Here is a 21,437-nt window from a genome sequence, read left to right as displayed (position 1 = left end):
CATCTGCTCTATTTTCTTGTTTACTGCCAGCACGGAGTTCCATATAAAAAAGTCATTACCAAAATGTCATACTCTAATAGCCTAGAGCAGTTCAGAAAAAGGCTTGGAAAACTATACACATTTTTAAAAGTTTGAAGTAAACAAGAAATATTTAAAGAGAAATAAAAGTTTCAGAAACATCTAATTCTATCCTGAAACCAATATGACACTATATGTTAACTAACTAGAATTTAAATAAAAACTTGAAACAAAAACAAATATAAATATATATAAAATTTAAACACCATATACTTTAATTATGTGCAAGTTATTTGAGATCATGAAGGTAATATCTACAGTAACATCATGATCTCTGAAGTATGTTCTGAAGAATTTCACAATGACTTATACAAAGAGCAGAAATGACAGCTCTTCAATTTTTATTCTCACTAACAATGAATGTAGAGAGTGATTGAATTGATATTTTCAACTTCTAATGATTTTTTAAGTAAGTCAAATAAAAATTCTGCATTTTCACAGTGAAACTCAGAAAGAATACTTATCCAGATAATTTTTTGAGTTATATTTTCTCCTTACTGAGAATTCCTTGTAAATGATTTTAAGCATCTTTGCAAATATTAACCTTGCTGCCTGATAGTTGTACTTTCTTGGAATCTTACTTTATGTTTCATTTATTCATATGTTCATTATTCGTATGTAATGACATATAATATGAATGAAAATTTTATTAGTGTACCTCCTTGTGAGTTCAAAAATAATCATTTTTATCAGCTAGTGCTAGCATAATTTCCTCTTTCTCCTGTGAGCTGAGAATATCTGACCTATAGAACAGGAACTTAAAATCTTTTTGTGGCCTTACTGCTACATTAAAAAAAAATTTAATAAATACAAAATTATACATTTAAAAAGCTTTATAACATTCATAAAAATAAATAAATAAAAAGCTTCAAGTCAATTGATGGTTATATGAACAACAAGAGAAAATCCCAAACTGTTCTTATCCTTAACATCCCAGTCTTCAGTGAGTTCCTCCCTTGGTTCACAGCAGCCTGAGAGGCAGAGAACGTTGCCCATCCCGTCCAGCCTGCCAACCAGCTCCTTGGCATACCACTGATAGATCACTCCTCTCTGCCTTCCCTTCCCTGGGATCTCACTATGGGAAGCTCTTCCTGATACATAGATATTCACAGGCAGCTCTATCAGTTGGCACATGGTCTTAGCAATTGTTCTGTTCCTAGGATTTCTGTATTATCTGCTGATCATGTAATCTTACTCTAAGCAGAAATGAGATGAAAAGTCACAGCTTTTCTCTCTAGATTACTATTTCACTTATAAATTTAGGCTCTATTTCCTCCCTTTTTATTTCCTTCCTCTCCAACTATCCACCTCCTCCCCATCCTCCATGATATAGTCATTTCTGTTCTTTGGTTCTTCAAAGGTATGATGGGTTAGTAGACAGCAGCCTTGGAATCAGATAGGTCTGGACTTGAGTTCCAGTTACAACTATTATTAGCTAGTTGGTCTTCAAAAATAACAGACTTGGTTCCTTCTATGGCAGAATAATAACGATAATACAAATTTCATACGGTTGTTGGGAATATCAGGTGAGATAAATATCATTAAAAAACTGGCACATAATTGATATTCAATACATATCAAGCCCCCATAGAAAATTTTCTCTTTCTGTGCAAACTCCACACACTTTTCTGTAATTATCTTCTACTTCTAGTGAAAACAGCAAAGTCAAAACTATTTGCTAGTCATTGCATTGGACTCTTCAGTGCAATAAAATAATTAGGAGTTAATTTATTTAGCAAGTATTTAACGTACAATCCTTGTGCATTGCACTGCACTGGGGAGAGTATAAAGAAATTTAAGAAACAGCCTCTACTTCTAGAAGAAGTACTACATCTATTTGGTTAGATAAGAAATGAAACAGCAAAATATAAATTCAAAGTTATATATAATAATTGCAAAAATGAGTGCTGTGAAGTTTTTGTTGTTGTTGTTAAACTAGAGATCTCAGTGTAGGAATATTTGGAGAAGGCCTTTTAGAACTAGCTGAAATCTAACCACCTACAAAAGGATGTTTATGATAAAATGATTCCACAAGACTATTTCTGTTTCTACCTTGATGTTTTGAAGTATTTCATTTTGATATTCTGAATATTTTCTTCATTTCCTCTCATGACAAAGTCAAAGGATTGCTTCACAGATGGTTTTTAATTCTATGGGAAAATAACCACCACTTTAAAATAAGAAATTATTTTAGAAATTGTTTAAGTTATAGAAAAGGCAAGAGGCTATTGTAGTTAGACATACACTAGGTTTTTAATAACATTTTTGGGATAACTATTTTGTAATGAAGTTATTTAATATTATAAGCTAGAAAGTATCATGTTTTAATGATATAACTGTAATTCCTCTTTGATGTATGAATTTGTCCACTCAGTAGATACTAGTAAGTGTCTTTCATAAACTAGAGGTAGCCCCTGCCCTCCTGAAGCTTATGGTTTAGTGACGGAGATAGGGATATACCTGCAAATATATAATGAAATAAATAATCACAAATTTTGATGAATGATAATAGGGGACAAGAATAAGTACTTCATGAGAGACAGTAAAAAGAGGGACTAAACTTAGATTTGGGAAAGTATCACAGAAGGCCACTCAGGAGAAGTGACTGGTACACTAAACCGAAAGAACGAGCAGGAGTGAGCTAGTGAAGAATAGAGGGCAGGAATTCCAGGCACAAGGAACAGCATATGCAAAGGTGCTGAAGTTAGAAAAATCTCAGTATAATGCTTGAAGACACTTAAAAAGGTGACTTAGCTAATACACAAAGAGCAGGGAGGAGGGGTATGAGATGACACTGAGGAGGGTCTAGGAGTCCCTGGCAAGGAGTTTGGGTTTATTCAAGTAAAAGAAGAAGCCATTGAAAGTTAATAGTTATTTTTATATAGTGATTGTTATATAATAACATGTAATAAATATAATATAGTAGCATACTGTCTGGTTCTTAGCAAGTGCAAATAAGTGGTGCTTCATTATCATTATCAACAGAGTAATGGATTAAAATTGATTAAAGTGGATTAAATCTGAGAGGTCACCTCCAAGGAATTTCTTAGAATTTTGTATTGCTATTCCTGAGCCTCTCAATTCTATATGTTAATGTGACAGATTATGACCTAGTTAAAATTGAACCTTAAGGAACCTTAAGTTCTTAAAGATTCCAGCATCCTCAAACCTCAATGCCATAAAGATGCCAGGATTCTTCAATAAGTCAAGATATTAAGTTTTTCAATGGTAATCTCAACTCTTAAATTACATGGAGAGTATGTTGCTTAGAATTCAAAAAGTTAAGTACTGTTATTATCAACTATATATATATATATTTAAACACATACTATGACTTCAGTACTTGAGCTATAAAAGTATATAAGAAACAGTCCTGGAGGAATCTGGAATCTGAAGGATCAAGTTTAAAATGCACAGGAAAAGATAGGAACAGATTGGCATACTGCAGGAATTCAGACAGAGAGGTACCATCAAGAATGGAAACAGTCTGAGATTTCTTTCTGGCAGGTATATGAGCTTAGAACTGAAGAGAGACCAAGTCTTCCAAACTATACAAGGGAATGTCCCTAAATATATGTGATGTTATTTCACTGTAAGATATTAAAAATATTGGTGCCAAATGCATTATTCAGAGAAATGAGGCTCCTTCCTACACTTTTCATCCGTGAGAAAAATCTAAATTTGGAGAAATTCACCCAGATCTGATTAATTAACTCAACAGAAATTCCACACTTTTAGTAGAAGCAGCAGCAAACATGAGAAGACCTATTTTAGGTGCAATTTTAGCATTAATAAAGGCAGAGTCTTCCAAAAATGACTTTTCAAAAAGGGTACAGCAACGATAATACTTCATCAAATACTAGTGTGAAACTAGCTGAAATCTAACTACCTACAAAAGGATGTTTATGATAAAATGAATTTATAGCCACAGAATCATTTTACAGGTTTGATTTTGCTTCAGTTTTGTACAATTTGGGTTAAATTCAATGGAGCTTTTCTCTTAATTTCCTAGATAGTAAATTCATAAGTTGACGTTACTTCAGAATTTTAATTTTTGACTTACATTTTGAGTTTGCTCCATCTAAATGAGTATACCTTCATTTTAATTTTTGCAAGATTACTTCAAGTTTCAAGAGGAGTTACCTTATTCCAGCTCTGGGGACCAAAGTGACATCCCCTTTATTCATTCCCTGACAGAATTTGCTCAGACAAATCTGGGCAGAGAATATTGTCTGTTTACCAAAGAAAGTATAAAATAGACTATGGGAAACATTTTTTAAAAGATTTTACTTATGTATGTATGTATTTAGTTAGTTAGTTTAGTGAGAGAGAGACAGAGAGAGAGACAGAGAACACAAGCTGGGGGAGGAGCAGAGGGAGAGGGACAAGCAGACTCTGTGCTGAGTGCAGAGGCCAAGGGGGGCTCAATTTTAAGACCCTGAGATAGTGACTCGAGCCTAAATCAAGAGCCTAAATCAACACTCAATCAGCTGAGCCACCCAGGTGCCCCAACTATGGGAAACATTTAATTGACTGTTTAAGAAACAGACTCAGAGCTAATAAGAGTCAATTTATTGTCATTCCATATTAGAAATTAATAGACAATTTTTAAGAGGTTTTCAGGTTTATATAGAAATTTAGCAAAAAGTACAGAGAGTTCCCATATGGCTATTCATCCTTCCCCTCTTAGGCACAGTTTCCTCTATTATTAACTACTTGCATCACTGTGGTGCATTTGTTAAAATTGATGAGCCAGTATTGTTACGTTATTATTAACTAAAGTCCATAGTTTATGCGGTGTAAATGATGGGTTTGGCAAATGTATGACAACTATCCCCTATTACGGTATCAAACAGAATAGTTTCACGGCTCTAAGCATCCCCTGTGCTCCACCTATTCATCCTTCCCTCCTTCCTTCAAACTCCTGAAAGTTGCTAATCTTTTTACTGTTTCCATAGTTTTGACCTTTCCAGAATATCACGCAGTTGGCATTATATAGCATATAGTCTTTTCAGATTGGTTTTTTTCACTTAGCAATGTGCATCTAAGTTTCCTCCATATCTTTTCCTGGCTTGATAGCTCAGTTCTTTATATGGCTAAAGAATATTCCAATATGAATGTCCTGCAGTTTGTTCAACCATTTACCTCCTGAAGGACATCTTAATTCTTCCAAGTTTTAGCAAATGTGAATAAAGCTGCTATAAACATTTGTGTCCAGGTTTTTGTGGATACACACACATGCACACACACACACACAAAACAGTGCCTGACACAGCAGGTTCTCAAATATGGCTAGCTCTTATTGCTTCAACTCACAACCAATTATTTCACACACACATTATCAAGAAAATGTGTAAGGGAACCATTATCTGGAACCAAATGAACTTGGGGTTTGGGCAGAGATTGTTACATCCTCAAGAAAATTACTTTACCCTTCCTCCTAGGAACACACCAAATCTTTGTTTTGCAGTCTTCTTTGCAATCAAGTATGTACAGATGCCCGGATTTTAGCCAATGGAATGTGGGCAGAATTGATGAGTGAGGCTTGCTCCATAAAAACCTTCTCCATGGGTTTCCCCCACTCCCCAGTCTTCTTTTTATCACTGAGATGACAAACACCAGAGTAATCTTGAAACTCTTGGAGATGACAGGGCAGCCATCAGCCTGAGCACCAGATAACTGTGTATAGAGATCATCCCACCAATCAGAACACTCGAGTCAGGCTGTTATGTGAGCAAAAAAGGAGCTTCTATTGTATTTGACCTAATACAAATTTGGGGGACAAATTTGTTATAGCAACTTATATCACTCCAATATAATAGTTAATTGTATTATCACCACCAAGAAAAATCTGTTGTGATTTTATAAAAAGGTACAAAACCAAAATAAATTAATATATCTAAAACCTACATATTACTGGCTTGATGTTTCACAAGATGTCATTTAAGGAAACAATATGATTAAACACATTGTGATTGAACATATTAACGGTAAACATAATTATTTGTATTTTTGTTTGCTGTTCAGTTTGGATTATATATTAAATTTTAGGGCGTCTGGGTGGCTCAGATGGTTAAGCAACTGCCTTCGACTCAGGTCATGATCTCAGGGTCCTGGGATCGAGTCCCGCATCAGGTTCCTTGCTCCTTGGGAGCCTGTTTCTCCCTCTGCCTTTCTCTCTCGCTCTGTCTCTCATGAATAAAAAAAAAAAAAAAAAAAAACTTAAAAAAAAATTTTTTTTTAATTTTAAATAATATCCAACATAGTGATTTGATCTTTTTGTATTCTGGTTTTGCCACTTAACAGAAACATTACCCATATTTACATATGTCATTTTAATAATTGCATATTTTATTTAATTGATATCCCAATTTTCTTGACCATTCCCTTATTTTTATACAGTCAGGTGGTTTCTAAGGTGTTATAATAAATATAGTGGTAAAAAATCATCCTTTGATCATTTTTCTTTTAGAATTAATCCTTAAATACAAATCATTAGGTCCAATTAAACATTTTTTTGACTCTTGATATATTTTTCCAAATTAATTTATTAAAAAGTTGTTCCAAATGACTACATCACAAGAATAAGTGAGTTGTTAGACTATGTTCCTAGCCACTTCTCCAAAATTAGGACTTAGAATTTCAAAAGGAGGGAGATACATTGATCTTGTGGTAATGACCATGAAAATGAGGTCACATTTTTTGTGTGTTCACAGGAATCATAACTCACCTAGCTCTGTGTCTGGTATGTTAAAGTGTTCAATGAATACTTAATGAATGAATGCACAAATGAGTGAGTAATGAATAAGTAAGTGAATAAATTTAAAAATGAGCATATGGGGTCATTTGTTTTAGTTTTGATATTTTCTCAGTATATTCAATGTTCTGAGATTTTTTTTTAGAAAATTGTTCATTATAAGGAATGGGTGTGTCCTCATCCTAACACACTGGTCAAGAAAGTGGAGCCGGATCTCCAGCAATCACATTTGAGGTTGTTTATAATCACTTGAGGCAATACAATGTAGGAAGAAACAGAAAAGAACATCTGAAATAAATTCCTTTAAAAAGATCCAGGAAAGAACTGCAAGACCAGCTACAGGCACTGAGTTCAAAGACAGTCATATGTTCTTATGACTGTGACCTCTTCCTTATCCCTGGGCATGGTGGACTGGTTTATGAGAAGACACATGAGCCAAGTTATATGAATGAATCCTTTCCAAGGGACTACAGAGGAAAGAGAACATAAGATCAGTTTTGTTTGTTTGTTTGTTTATTAGAAGTTGTAGTTCTAAGAGTAAAGCCCAGAAGTTGCAGATGTGTGACTATTCTGTTAAGGGGAATATTATATTTAAGGGATTTAAAAAGATGGAGGAGCAGCTATTTGTTTCTTGTGAGGGTCCAAGTTAATTTCTAAGTTATTCCTGCAGGAAAGCAAGTGAAAGGTTTAGCATACTGAAAGATAACTCTTGGGGTGCATGGCTGGCTCAGTCAGTAGAGTATGTGGCTCTTGATCTCAGGATTTGATTTTGAGCCCCACATTGGGTGTAGAGATTACTTAAAATAAAATAAAACCTTAAAAAATAATAAAAGATAGCTCTCAGTCAGAAGTGTTTTAAAACCAAGTCCCTTCATTTTCTTAAGAAAAAAATGGAATAATTTGATTCTTTGCTCATGGCTTCTCAGGATTCTACTTGCTAGCTCATTCTCCTTGTTTTAAAGATTTAGTCAGAATTCAGTTAAAATTTCCTCACTGTCTCACCAACCAGCTGTTTCAGAAGGAGAGGGTGGACAAGAAAAGGATATTTATGGTCAAATGCTCTGAGTGGTTCCCACCGCAGAATCTCCCTCTTGAGATAAACTGCCTTTTTCTTTCATACCCAAGATGATTGACAAAGATTTTAGCTCTAATGGATTATATATGTCAGTGACTCTTTCCATCTGGCTCTTGTCCACGAGGCTTCTCCTTGGTACTCCTTCCTGTAAAAGTATTATTCGTCCTGTCCTTTGGCTGCAAACTTGTCATGACTTGCTTTAGCCAAAGGAATATGAGCATAGGTGATGTATGCAACGTTTGGGAAATAAACTTAAGAGCCATTTTAAAGTTCTTTCATTGTTCCTTTCCTTTTGCCATGAGAATGGCATGTTCCAGGTAGGAGCTATTCCTTTACCTTAGAACTTAGAGCAGGGCAAAGCCATAGCTGACCTCCAGGCAACATACAATGTAGACAAGAAATAAACTTTGTTATTGTAAGGCACTGATATTTTGGGATTATGTGTTACCCTAGCATAATCTAGGGAAAGATGAATATACACTACAGCCAGTCACCATTTTTCCTTTCTCACTTGGGACACTGAGAGACAGTTTTCTATTCTATAATAGAAAGAGCACAAAATAGCTACATGCAAAAATTCTTAGGATATTGTGAAAGACAGAAACATTAAAAAAATCCCATGCTTTTATTTTATTTCCCGTTATGAATTATATAAATTATTTTCTTTTTTTAAAGATTTTATTTATTTGACAGAGAGAGAGAGACAGTGAGAGAGGGAACACAAGCAGGGGGAGAGGGAGAAGTGGAGGGAGAAGCAGGCTTCTCATCTGAGCAGGGAGCCCCACGTGGGGCTCCATCCCAAGACCCTGGGATCATGACCTGAGCTGAAGGCAGACGCTTAACGACTGAGGCACCCAGGTGCCCCAAATTATTTTCTATTATAACATACCATCTTAATGGTGTTTTATCAATACTATATGTTCAAAAAAGAAGGAGATAAAGTTGCATGACAAATAGCTTAAACCTCTCTCAGTCTGATACGGCAGGAATGGCCAAGAGACCATGGCATATACCACATCTCAATTTTTTCCTATTGATTGTGAACAGATGGGAGCACTCTATTTAAAGAGTAGTAAATCCTGGTATTTGGCCATTATCCAAAGCAAAGTGAAAGAAGGGGGTGGCATTCATCTGGCTCAGTAGCAGAGACAACTAAAAATAGGCACCCAGCCCAATCACAGCAAAGCTGAGGGTTGCTAGGCAAGAGTGCATTTTCCTCAGCAGTTTAGGGTCATCCATTCACAAGTTTTAAATTGCCTACTAATTTGTTACATATATTTGTTTCATTGTTGTGTTCATTTAGCATTCACCTCTATGTTGTCTCCATTTTATATAAATGTAAGATACAGATTATGATGACTTACAAACTGAAATAGGTCCTATTTTTTTCTGAGCCCACTAAGTTCAAGTGTGATACTCCAAGTGTGATACTCTGTGATTTCTATCCAAACACTATAATTTCATTCTCAAAAGCAACATTTTCTCTAGTTATAAAAGTTATACTATTAATTAGGGTCTCTGAACTGAAGGTGTGGTCCTCTGAGGGTTACTGATATTAACATTAGATGCTTTAATTACGTTGCCACTCATTTCTTGAGCAATTGTTAGAACTGCTAACTCTTCTCCCATAGATAGAGGAGTAGTTGAATAGGCAATAATGGTCGCCTAGAGCAAAACCAGATATTTCTGTCTATCCTGCAGTGATTTTTGACTTCCAACCAGAAGAGTAAAACAGGTCATTGGAGACTAGTGTATATGTAAACATAGTGCTGATAGGTAAAACATAGTGCTGACAAGTGCATTGATTGGAAGATCAAAAATGTATTGGTCCCACCAAGGCTTGCAAGTGGCTAGTGTACCATTCTCAGCAGATCTCACTTCTTTCTACCCACTTGAGATGCTATTAATAAAATTATACCCTAAAAAAATTATACCCTAAATGAAATAAACAAACTACAAGACCATGAAACAACATGGAAGAAACTCACAAACATAATATTGAACAAAAGAAGCCAGATACAAAAGAATACATGATTACAATTCCATTTATAACACACAAAGCCAGGTCAAAGTAACCTATAGTGTTAGAAATCAGATTGTATTTGCAGAGGAGGAAGAGGCTAGAAATTGCATGAGGACATGAAGCCTTCAGGGATGGTAGTCATACTATATTTCTTGATTTCAGGGGTACTTACACAGAGGTATTCTATTCATGGTAACTCATCAAAATATATACTTCTAATTTGTGCACTTTTCTGTAGTTATGTCATAGTTTAATAAAAAAGGAAAAAATCATACTCCAGAACTAAAGGCATAGTCTTGGGAGGTGAGGTCTTAACAACGTATTTTGAAAATTTTTCTACTTTGTAAGTCCACTAAATAAAGCTTTATTCTTTTGCTAACTATTTCTAATCAATTAACAACCTCCGTCTCTTGAACATGGGCAAAGTCTGACCCACAATTAAATGTTGACTGACTTATACATTTCAAACCATACCATAGCACTGCTCATTCATTTATATAGTCTCCCTATCCCTAAAGCTAAGCTGACTGATGTGGACCAGACATTCTCACTTGACCTAGTTCCTCATTCCATGGATTTTTTTTTTTTTTAAGATGTATTTATTTATTTTTAAAGAGAGAGAGAGATTACAACCAGGGGGAGGGGCAGAGGCAGATGGAGAGAGAGAATCTCAAGCAGACTCCCCCTGAGTGCAGAGCCCAACACGGAACTCAATCCCATGATCCTGAGATCATGCCCTGAGCTGAAATCAAGAGTCAGACCCTTAACTGACTGAGCCACCCAGGTGCCCCTTTTCCATGGAATTTTTAAAGTTTGGATGGCCCTAGTAAAATCTAGGCAGATTTTATGTCCAAATACTACTTAGCTCTATGTAGAGACTTAAAACAGTCTAGTTTTCTCTAATTTACTCTTCAGGGTTTGATTCTTAAAATTTTTATGGACTTTTCCATTTGTTGTTTTAATTAGATTATACTGACATATGTGTATATATATATATATATACACACACATATACATATATATGTATATATAATGTGTATATTATATTTGATATTTTTTAAATGAAATTTCTTTTGAAATCTCTACCACTTAGGGCGCTAGCAAATGCTTACAGAATATTATGCCTGTTTTTAAAAAATTATGTTCAGTTAGCCAACATACATTATGCCTGTTAATAAAAACATTTAATTTATAGTCAGGCATTGTTAGATGAGCTCTAGTCCTCATATCAGGCACCTCAAGGCTTTATTTAGGTTCTGTACACACCACTTATCATTAACGTTTATTTTTCTATATAAATTCATTTCCCCAGTAGCTATGGTGGAAGTCTTACAGCTTCCATAAAGCTGTCTCCACCTATAGATGCTATCTAGGCGTATGATTAAATGTCATTAATATTGAAGTCTGTAGTTGGTCTCTGGTAAAGGGAATTAAGTTTTCTTAGTTTGTACAGAGAGCCTTGTGAATGCTGTGGTTTCCAGATATGCCCTAAACAGGGATGGATGGCTTTGCTTTCCAGGTCCCATAGATAGTTGTGACCTGGGAAATTTGCATAAATTAAATCATAATGACAGCATGATCAAGATTAACTTATCATAAGAACAAACATGACTGGGACCCACACTGGAAAAGTAAAACTCTTATCAAGTAGAAATTATTAATATCAAATAATTTAGAAATTTAAAGTTATATTTTTCTTGTAGTTGTTCAATTCCACATACAGTTTTTCTTAGGCTCTTAAGCATTCCTTTTTTTCCCCCATAACTAACCAAAACTTGCCTTTTATTTGGTCAAAGGAAATTTCCATTTTTACTTAATATCTTTTGGTGAATCATAAAGTCATGAATCCTTGATCTGATTTAATAAGTGAGGAACCTCATATTTGTATTATTTTTCCAAAATTTTTTTATCTCTTTTCATGAATCATACATTTTTATATAAATCTAGTAAACAAGTAAACTTCACTTTTACGTCCACTTGGGCTTCAACAAAGAAATGTCCAAGTCCTTCATTTGTAGGATTTTTTTTTTTTAAGATTGTATTTATTTATTTGAGAGAGAGAATGAGATAGAGAGAGAGCATGAGAGGGGGGGAGGGTCAGAGGGAGAAGCAGACTCCCTGCTGAGCAGGGAGCCCGATGCAGGACTCAATCCTGGGACTCCAGGATCATGACCTGAGCCGAAGGCAGTCGCTTAACCAACTGAGCCACCCAGGCGTCCCATTTGTAGGATCTTTCTGGTAGTTATGACAGAGTATATACCTGGAGTGGGAGGGTGATTTGATTTATTGATCAAATTTATTTCCTTCACTTTATTTTTCCCTATCCCTTAGTCTTATCTGCCAGGAGGAAGGTGACTAGGGAGATAGCACCACAAAGGCTGGGTCCATTAAGACTGGTCCCAAAAGGGAATTTCCATGAACAGACCCAAACCTGCTAACATTTCAGAGTGGTGAGGATTTTGATCTGGGACTTAAGTCATTTATTCAATAGTTCATTATGGCCATTGTTTGGAGGTAAGAGCAAGGTAGAAGTCTCATTTTATATTCATACTATGCTCCCTCTCATAGACAATTCTAATTGTGAAATCTATTCCCTAAGCAGTTATTTTGGGACCAGAGATCCTGTATGTTTGAACAACATTCTGCCTAAGACTACTAATGTTGTCTGCATTAACCAAAAAAGTAATCCCATAACCTGAATGAGGATGACACACAAATCTATTTTTTATCTGGATGGCATAATATGTCCCAGAAATAGACATGCACGTATTGTTATACATATGAAAAGATACTCAGCTCCATTCATAAGAAGACAAATGCAAAATGCAACCAAATGGAGATGCTGTTTTTCATATACAAGTCCAGCAATGTCAAAACAGTTAATAACTTTGTCAATGAGGGATGGAGCATCCATTTTTACAACTTCTATGGAGTGGTAATTTGGCAATACCTATCAAAACTACGAATGCATTTGTACTAGGACCAAGCATTTTTCTCTCCAGAAATTTATTTTACGGATATACTCGCAGCATACAAAATAATGCATGTAGAAGAATACTCATTAAAGCAGTAGTGCTGTAGTAGGTCACAGATTGGAGCAACTTAAATGTCACTCAGTATGAGAGAAATGAAACGTAGAATGGTACATTCATGGATTGGAACAACCTGCAGTCATTTAAAAGTAACGAGGAAGTGTTTTGTGTGCTGAGATGGAATGATTTTCAAGATATATGATATCAAAACAAGATGCCAAGCAGTGTGTGTGGTATATGACTGTTTATGCAAAAAAAAGGGTGAGACTTATAAATGCTTGCTCATATAAGCATAAAACATCTCCGGTGAGCTATGTGAGAAACTGATAATTCTTGTGGCCTCAAGGGAAAGGTGGTAGGGAGCTGGGGGGGGGGGGGGCAGGATAGGAGCAGTTTTTATTACATGTCTTTTTGTATGTTTTTAATATTGAAATTGGTAAATAAATCACCTACTCAAAATACAAATGCAGTCAGAAAAAAATAAACAATGTGTTTTCCTGATGAGCAATCTCACTCAAACAAGATTTTAAAAATCATCCTAATATTAGAAATAATACCAGGCCCAGGACAACTGTCATTGCCACAGGCTCATTTAGCTTTCAGCATCTATAATTAATCTGCAGGACCCATCAGTCTTCAGATTAGACCAAACTGGCTATTTAAAGGGAGAGTTAGCTGGATGGATTACTCAGTTCCTCTTATTTTCAAATTTCCATTGTGATTTCAATCCCTCTGGGTTCTGGTACAGTTTTTTATTTGTAATTGTGGTGCAATGGGGGGACCTCATATCCTATTATCCTGCACAAGAGCTGTGTTACACAACCAAGCCAAAGATCCTCCTTCCTGCTCTGCTATTATGAGCACACACTAAGGGAGAGGTAAATCTACCTTAGGGAAAACCTGTAATCCCACGCAGCCAACAAAAAAAGTATTTTAACTCAAACTTGGGATCCGGGCTTCTCTAGCTGCTTTGTTGGTCCAAGGAGTCCCTCCCCTTAGCCTGGAATTAGTGCTTCCTCTGAACCTGTATCTTAAGGCCCTAAAATTATTATATTTATATGTTTTCTCCAAAATACCTAGACTCTGGCATAAGACTAATGTCATTCCAGAAAGACTTGATACTGTATATGGAGAAAAGAAAATTGAGCTATTTATCCTTTTCCTTAGACTGCTTAGGTTAAATAGGATAAATTGACATTTGTTTACCTTAGCATTACTCCTTAAAGTTGGAGAAGAGTTCTAGTAGGGTTGATTATTAAGCCACTTTGCCTGTTTGCTGGTTATTCACACACGTGAAGTCTAGAAGAACACACAAACCTTGAATTCAGGCTCAAGAATCTCATCACTAACCCAAACTGGGTGCACAGAAATTGTGCGACATTGGTGAGGTGGGGAAAACATATGTTGGAGTCAGAAAGTGGCTTCTCTGCTCTTTTTAAATTATCCTTTGTTCACCAGAAGACCAGGGAGTTTTGGAAAAGGCACTGGGAACATCACAAGGCTATCTCTCTTGCACCTGCCTGGACTTGGACTCTTGTTTTCTGCTCCCTCTTTCTTCAGCTAATGCATTATTTTTCTTCCCCAGGTTTTCACATTTTCTCCTCAGTCTCAGGTATAGTTTTCTGTTATTTTGTTCCATTCAGTTCCACGCTGGATGAAAAGCTAAGGTGAGGCAGGGATCATTGAATACTGCCAATGGACTATCAAAATAATCATACTTCCAACACTGGCCTCAAGATGGTCTCCCATGATGGGAAAACAGTCTTTTTCTTCCTCTGCCTTGGATTGCATTTCTAAATGCTTTTTTTCACTCTCAGTTTTTTAGGCGTTAGGACTAGAGGAAGGAGGAAAATCTCACTCTGCTCTATCACTTTTTTAGGAGAAAGAGGAATCCAACACTGAACCCAGGTTCAAAAGCATGCTTGTTTAATCTAGAGTCAGATTAAGTGGATATCTTTAGCTTTGGCTACCTCTGACTTCTCCCAGCTCCTTATATTTCTGTTTTGTTCAAGAAAAGTATCTATCTTCTTTACCAGCTTTTCCTCGACTCAGCTCTTTACTTAATATGAATAATTAAAACCATGCAACTAACAGTATCAGAAAGCCCACAAACTAATTTATTTAAATTAAAATTGGATTCACAGGATCCCACTAGGCAAAGTGGTCCCACTAGGCAAAAATAGGCAGCTAAATTCAGAAGATGTTTTGGGAGCCTGGAGAAGCTCAGTCAGCATTTCCAAGGACCAGTACAGGTTTCAGATCATTAAAATGACCTCAGATGGTAATTGTGAAATAGATACAGATATTAAGGTATATTTCAGTGTTTGGTGTGATGGGACCAGGGCCGCCTCTGGGTTTCTAAGCTGATAGATATTGACAGGCCTGAAAAAAATCATCTATAAATATCTAAAATGTATGCACACAACTGTAAATTTGGGTGTCCAAATTAAGGTTAAGGTAAAATGGGTATTCTGCATTCAAGAGGAGGAATGGATTACCTGCATTACATAGAAAAGAGATTCCTCATTCTATAATTCTAATTCAATTTTAGAAGAAGCATCTCTGCAGTAATTATACATCACATAACATCAGCCAGTTACTGAAGCCCATATTATAATAGTATCATGTCCTAGATTTTCCATTTATTTCATTCCAAATCCTTATGGCAATGTTAACCAGTCAAACACCCAATTCTCTAATGCTCTCAAGCACTGCCTACTAGCTTAAAGCAGTTTATGATTATTTTAGGCTATTTAAAGTTGTCCATAGTGAGTAAATCCTTCTTAGCTATGGCATGCCTTGTTAATTTGTCTGTGGCTGAGTAACGCTGCACCTTCTCAAAATAGCTGTCTCTACTTCAATTGAGTGGAATCTCCTAGGACTGTTGACTGCATCCTCCACCGAGCAGGTTATTAGTAAAGGAAATGAGCCAGATGTTGAATACGTCCCATTCCTATGGACTTCATTACTATTCCTGGCCTACAGAAAGCATTAAAATAATATTTTCTTCAAATGGGCACTAAATGAATATTTAATAATGACCATCTTTCAATTATGCTTGTGATTTACGGCTTCCATTTGACATTCTGCTGGACCTTGTGTCTCTCCTTTGTGTTTGCTACTCTTCTTTAAGCCATTACAACACAGAGATGCCACACCTTTCATCCAGTGGAGGTAGGACAAGATAAGGGGAGAGACAGAGACAGAGATTATCACAGCTACAAATTAAAAAATGGATTTCCTGAAATAGCCACATATATGAAGTTCACATTTATATAAATTCACACATGCTGTATTTTACTAATGGGGAAATATGTAGTTGAGACATATATAAAAAGGAAAAAATAATAGAAGAACTAAGTTGGAATTATGGCTAATGCATTTTTAAGCATTCTTCACTCTAGTATCAGAGCAAGTTCAGTCTTTAGCTCTAAAAAAGGCTTTCAAGATTTTAACAAAGTAGAAATGATAATCTTTACTGAAGTTTTCCATTTAAAAAGCCTGATTTGGGGTGTCTGGGTGGCTCAGTCCGTTAAGCATCCCACTCTTGATTTCATCCGAGGTCATGATCTCAGGTCCGGAGATGGAGGCCCTGCCCTGGCTTTGTGCCGGGTGTGGAGCCTGCTTACGATTCTCTCTCTCCCTCTGCCCCTCCCACCCACATGCACGCTCGCATGCACAGGCTCTCTCTCTCAAAACATTTAAAAAATAAAAATCAAAAACCTGATTTACAGTAACGTAAAATAAAAAATTGCTAGTACAGGCTAGGTTGGTATGTGGATTAATTTGGAGAAGACCTAGTGGATTTCATCCCTCCAAGGCCATAACTTGCTTAGGATAATTGGCTTGATCTATCTACTTCATTTCCTCCCCAGGGCCAACATTACAACTTTTGTAGGTGCTAAGCATTTTTGGCTGTGTAGGTCCCTTTCTCCATAAAAATATTCAAAACTCTATTTTTCAACTGGTATAAAGACAAATGTGTTAATATAATATATTAAAGCATTTTCTCCAACCTAAACATTCTTTTTTTCCCTTCTAATTAGAAAAAAATTAAACACTTTGTGAGCCCCTAAAGGCATTACGGCCCTAGGCACAATGCTTACTGTGCCCCATGGATGGTTCACTTTGTCCATCCCGGGATGCCAGCTGGGAAGAAAGATTCCTCAGTGTTGGAGCTAGTGGGATCTTTAAAGTGGAAGTTCAGTGTTTTCTTAGGTACTGGGCCAAATAAACATTATATTGAAACAAAAATACACTATTGGAACACATCTAATGTGTGCAATTCAAGGATGGGCAGTCTTTCTTTAGAGATCTTAAATTTGAATTAAAAGTCAGAACTTTACAAAGGACTAGCTGCAAAATATCAACATCTTTTAAAGTAAACATTGTATTGAAATATAACATACATGCAGCAAAGTACACATATCAAGAGTGACCAGCTCAGTGAATTATCACAAAGTGAACATTCACAAGTAACTGCTACCAGAAAATGCTACCAACGTTTTAACACAGAGAATACAAAGATATACTTTAGAATTTGGGGCTGAAAATATAAAAAGCATGGTTTACTATATACTTTCATTCTAAAAATAGATGAGTAAAATACGTGTGTAAGTGTTCGATTTTCTTTTATGTTACCAGTCATGTTTATTACAGGTACCCCTTACCCTGTCTTGGGACACCACTCCTAATTCTTGAACCTCACCTTATTCCTGAGCTGCATTTCACTCCCGACCTTTCCTCACATCATCACTGATATGCCTAACACAGATACTTACCCTGTCATTCATTCATTCACAAATATTTGAGGACCCATAATGTCCTAGACACTGTGCTAGGTGTTGGGATATAGCTGTGAACAAGTTTAAACCATCCTGGAGCTTCAAAGTTAATACAAGAGACACAGATATTTCATGAATAATTATTAAAGTCAATTGTGACAAATACTAAAAGGAAAAGTATAGGATGCCACGAGAGTGAATAACAGGGAGACCTAATCTAATTCTGGTGGTAGTTTATTCATTCCTTCCCTTTTTATTAGACTAAAGATTGTAATGTTCATACTAATGACCACTGACAGCTAGGATGAGTATGAGACTTTGTATAAGAGGCATAAACAGTTTCCTGCTAAATAATGAATGAAATTGTTGTAAACTCTTTTTTTTTTTTAGTCTTTGATGTAGTGTTCTGTGATTCATTATTTAAATTGTTGTAAACTCTTATGCTATTTTTTGTTGGTGTTAAAATGGTTGGATTTTTACTCTTCAGAACTGCAACCTCAAAATAATAGCATCTTGGGCGCGTGGGTGGCTCAGTTGGTTGGGCGACTGCCTTCGGCTCGGGTCATGGTCCTGGAGTCCCGGGATCGAGTCCCGCATCGGGCTCCCTGCTCGGCGGGGAGTCTGCTTCTCCCTCTCCCACTCCCTGTTTGTGTTCCCTCTCTCGCTGTGTCTTTCTCTGTCAAATAAATAAATAAAATCTTAAAAAAAAAAATAATAATAATAGCATCTTCATGTCTGTGGTATCCAAATCACTGTGTCAAATGCCCTTTTATATCTGTTTGTTCTCTCTCTCTCTCTTACACACACATGCACACACCACCACCACAGTGGATCCCCAAATCACAGTTTTAAGCGATTTCCAGATCTCCACATGTTTTCCCTCTTCATTTCAACAAAAACACAAGATTAAAATATCCGGCCACTTAAAAATCCTTATAGATTTATATCCAATCCCTTCAGCCAACATTACTTGTAAATGTCTGACAGGAGCTAGCTCACAATGCATTGCATATGTGATCGCATGCCTCGGCTCTGTTTGCACATCAACTGCTCAGGGAGCAGGTAAGGCAGACCAACAGGAATGTGGCTGTTTTTTTTTTTTTTTTTTTTTTTTTTTTCAGATTTTATTCATTTATTTGACAGAGAGACACAGAAAGAGAGGGAACACAAGCAGGGGGAGTGGGAGAAGGAGAAGCAGACTTCCCTCCGAGCAGGAAGCCCGATGTGGGGCTCAATCCCAGGACTCTGGGACCATGACCTGAGCCAAAGGCAGAGGCTTAATGACTGAGCCACCCAGGCGCCCCAATACAGCTGCTCTCTATGCATATAGTCAGTCCCTTGTTCTCAGAGACAAATATATTTTACATTTTTCAATATATGTAGCTTTCATTAAATTGGGCTAATGGAATTATGCTTTGTCCCATCTCTGGCATGTTTTGCTCATATCAGCATTCTCATTTGAAATATGCCCCGAGTCTTTGTGGTTGGCACTCAGTGGAAGCAAATACTCCTACTACCTCAGAAACATCTCTAACCTCTGTGGACAGAGAGAGGATAGAAACCTACAAGAGATCATCTTAGCCACCCTTCTTCTGTTTCGGGGCAATTCATTTCCTCTACTGGCCTGTCACACAACTCCTTCAAGCTGATGGCTGCCATTTGGGACTATCCCTCCACTATGCGTTGAGTCTTCTTTCTCACTAAGCTTCCTACTTACAACTTTTCTTAATGCTTTTACTTTTAGTCCTTGAGTACACAGCCTTCCTGTTCAGTCTCTACAGGCTTAACTTTGGCCATAATTAAGTGAAAGACAAGTACACACAGTGATGCCGCCCCAATTCTGCCATTCTTTGAGCCATAGCTGTGATGGGCAATACAAATAAGTCCAGAAAATCCATGAAGATTTAAGTACAATTATGTTAGTTTGCCTTTTTTTCCAACAGATATGAAATTGAGGTGCCTGAGTTTGGGAATATTTGGAAATGTCTCTTTTTTCCCTAGCACCTAGATCAGTACTTGACAGCCTAGCAGGGACGCAGCAAATGTTTGCTGAGCAAATGAGTTTGTTTCCTTAACGTCTCGTGTACTCCTTGGGCCAGCATGATTTCCTCTGCAGAAATAAGGTGGACTTAGTTTAGAAGTTTAATGTGTGCAGTGGCCCAACCTTTGATAATGGTGCCATGGCTATCCCTTCTATAATCTCTGGGGTGGGGGGTGGCTCTTCTCATCTCACGGGGAGGGTCTCATTGGCAAACTCTTCTCCTCTAGCATTATTGTATTTATAAAGAAAAGGATTTTGTTGTTTTGTTTTGTTTTGCATTTCGGCTAACAATTCAACCATTTCCTCCTTGGATTAATTTAAAATTTTCAGGTAGCTACCATCTGGTCTCATGGATTTATCTGTATTTAGTTTGTGCCTAATTTCCAGACTAGCCTGGGCATTTGCCAGTGTTTGCTCAAGCACCTTGTACCTATATACTTCAAAAGCAATTTGGGAGTGAGTTGACTCTAAATTTCTTCCCTAAAAATGTTGACAAATAATTTGTCTATTCACTCTCCTGTTATTTTCCTTTAATATGCCCTGCATAGCATGATTTTCAAGTGGTTGTTTTTTGTCTTTAAAGACACAGCTTTGGGGGCACCTGAATGGCTCAGTCAGTTGAGTTTCTGACTCTTGATTTTGGCTCAGGTTATGATCTCAGGGTCCTGAGATCGTTCCTCATTGGGCAGCGCTCAGGGCAGAGTCCACTTGAGATTCTCTCTCTCCTTCTCCCTCTGCCTCCCCACTCTAAATCAATAAATGAAATCAATAAATGAAATGAAATAAATGAAAAAAATAAATAAAGACAGAACTTTCACATTACAGTCCCTGGAAGGTATTTTTTATCTTCATTTCTCATTAATACCATACCTGCTACACCTAAATGAGCTGAAGTCTTTTTACTTTGCCTAGATTTATATTTTTTGGAAAAAGAAAGGGAGTATTTCCAGCATAACCTCTTTAAATTTTCCAGCTAAAGATGTCAGGAATTTTGTTGTTGTTGTTGTTTAAATATATAGTCAATTTGACAGTATCTTTAATCTCAAGGTTCATATCAGCAATCTTAAAGAACGTCTAGAATTCTTATAGATTAATAATTAAAATTTCATTGAAACTTTCTATACTTTGTACCCTCACTTCTCAAAAATACCTATTTATAAGCGTACTAATATATAATATAGTAAAATGGATTTCAACAAGAAACATGACAAGATGTTTGATGGTATAAATATAAGCAAATAGAGCACTGGGATAGATGATTATTATCATCTAAATTGAAGAGTTTGAGGATGGGAAAAAAAATTGTCCTTAAGTGACTTGAACATAGCAAGCATGAAATAATTAAGAGATTGAGTCAACCTTAAAGAAGGTGCCAGGAGTCAGGCCACAGGGCTCTGTAATTGACCTGACGCTAACCAAACAACAGTACACAGGAAAAACTGATGTAATCTTGGGCTACAAAAATAGTAGTGTAAGAAGCAAAAGAATCAGCCTATGTTCTTATCACATCTGTAGTGTGCTCTTCCTCTTAGGTGTCAGGACATTTTTTTTAATTTAAGAAGGAGGGCGCCTGGGTGGCTCAGATGGTTAAGCGTCTGCCTTCGGCTCAGGTCATGATCCCAGGGTCCTGGGATCGAGTCCCACATC

This window comes from Mirounga leonina, unplaced genomic scaffold, assembly GCF_011800145.1.
Source record: "Mirounga leonina isolate KUSES-001 unplaced genomic scaffold, KU_Mleo_1.0 Mir_165, whole genome shotgun sequence".
In the NCBI taxonomy this organism is placed as follows: domain Eukaryota; kingdom Metazoa; phylum Chordata; class Mammalia; order Carnivora; family Phocidae; genus Mirounga; species Mirounga leonina.
The sequence above is the reverse complement of the archived record's forward strand: the minus strand, read 5'-3'. Positions refer to the sequence as shown.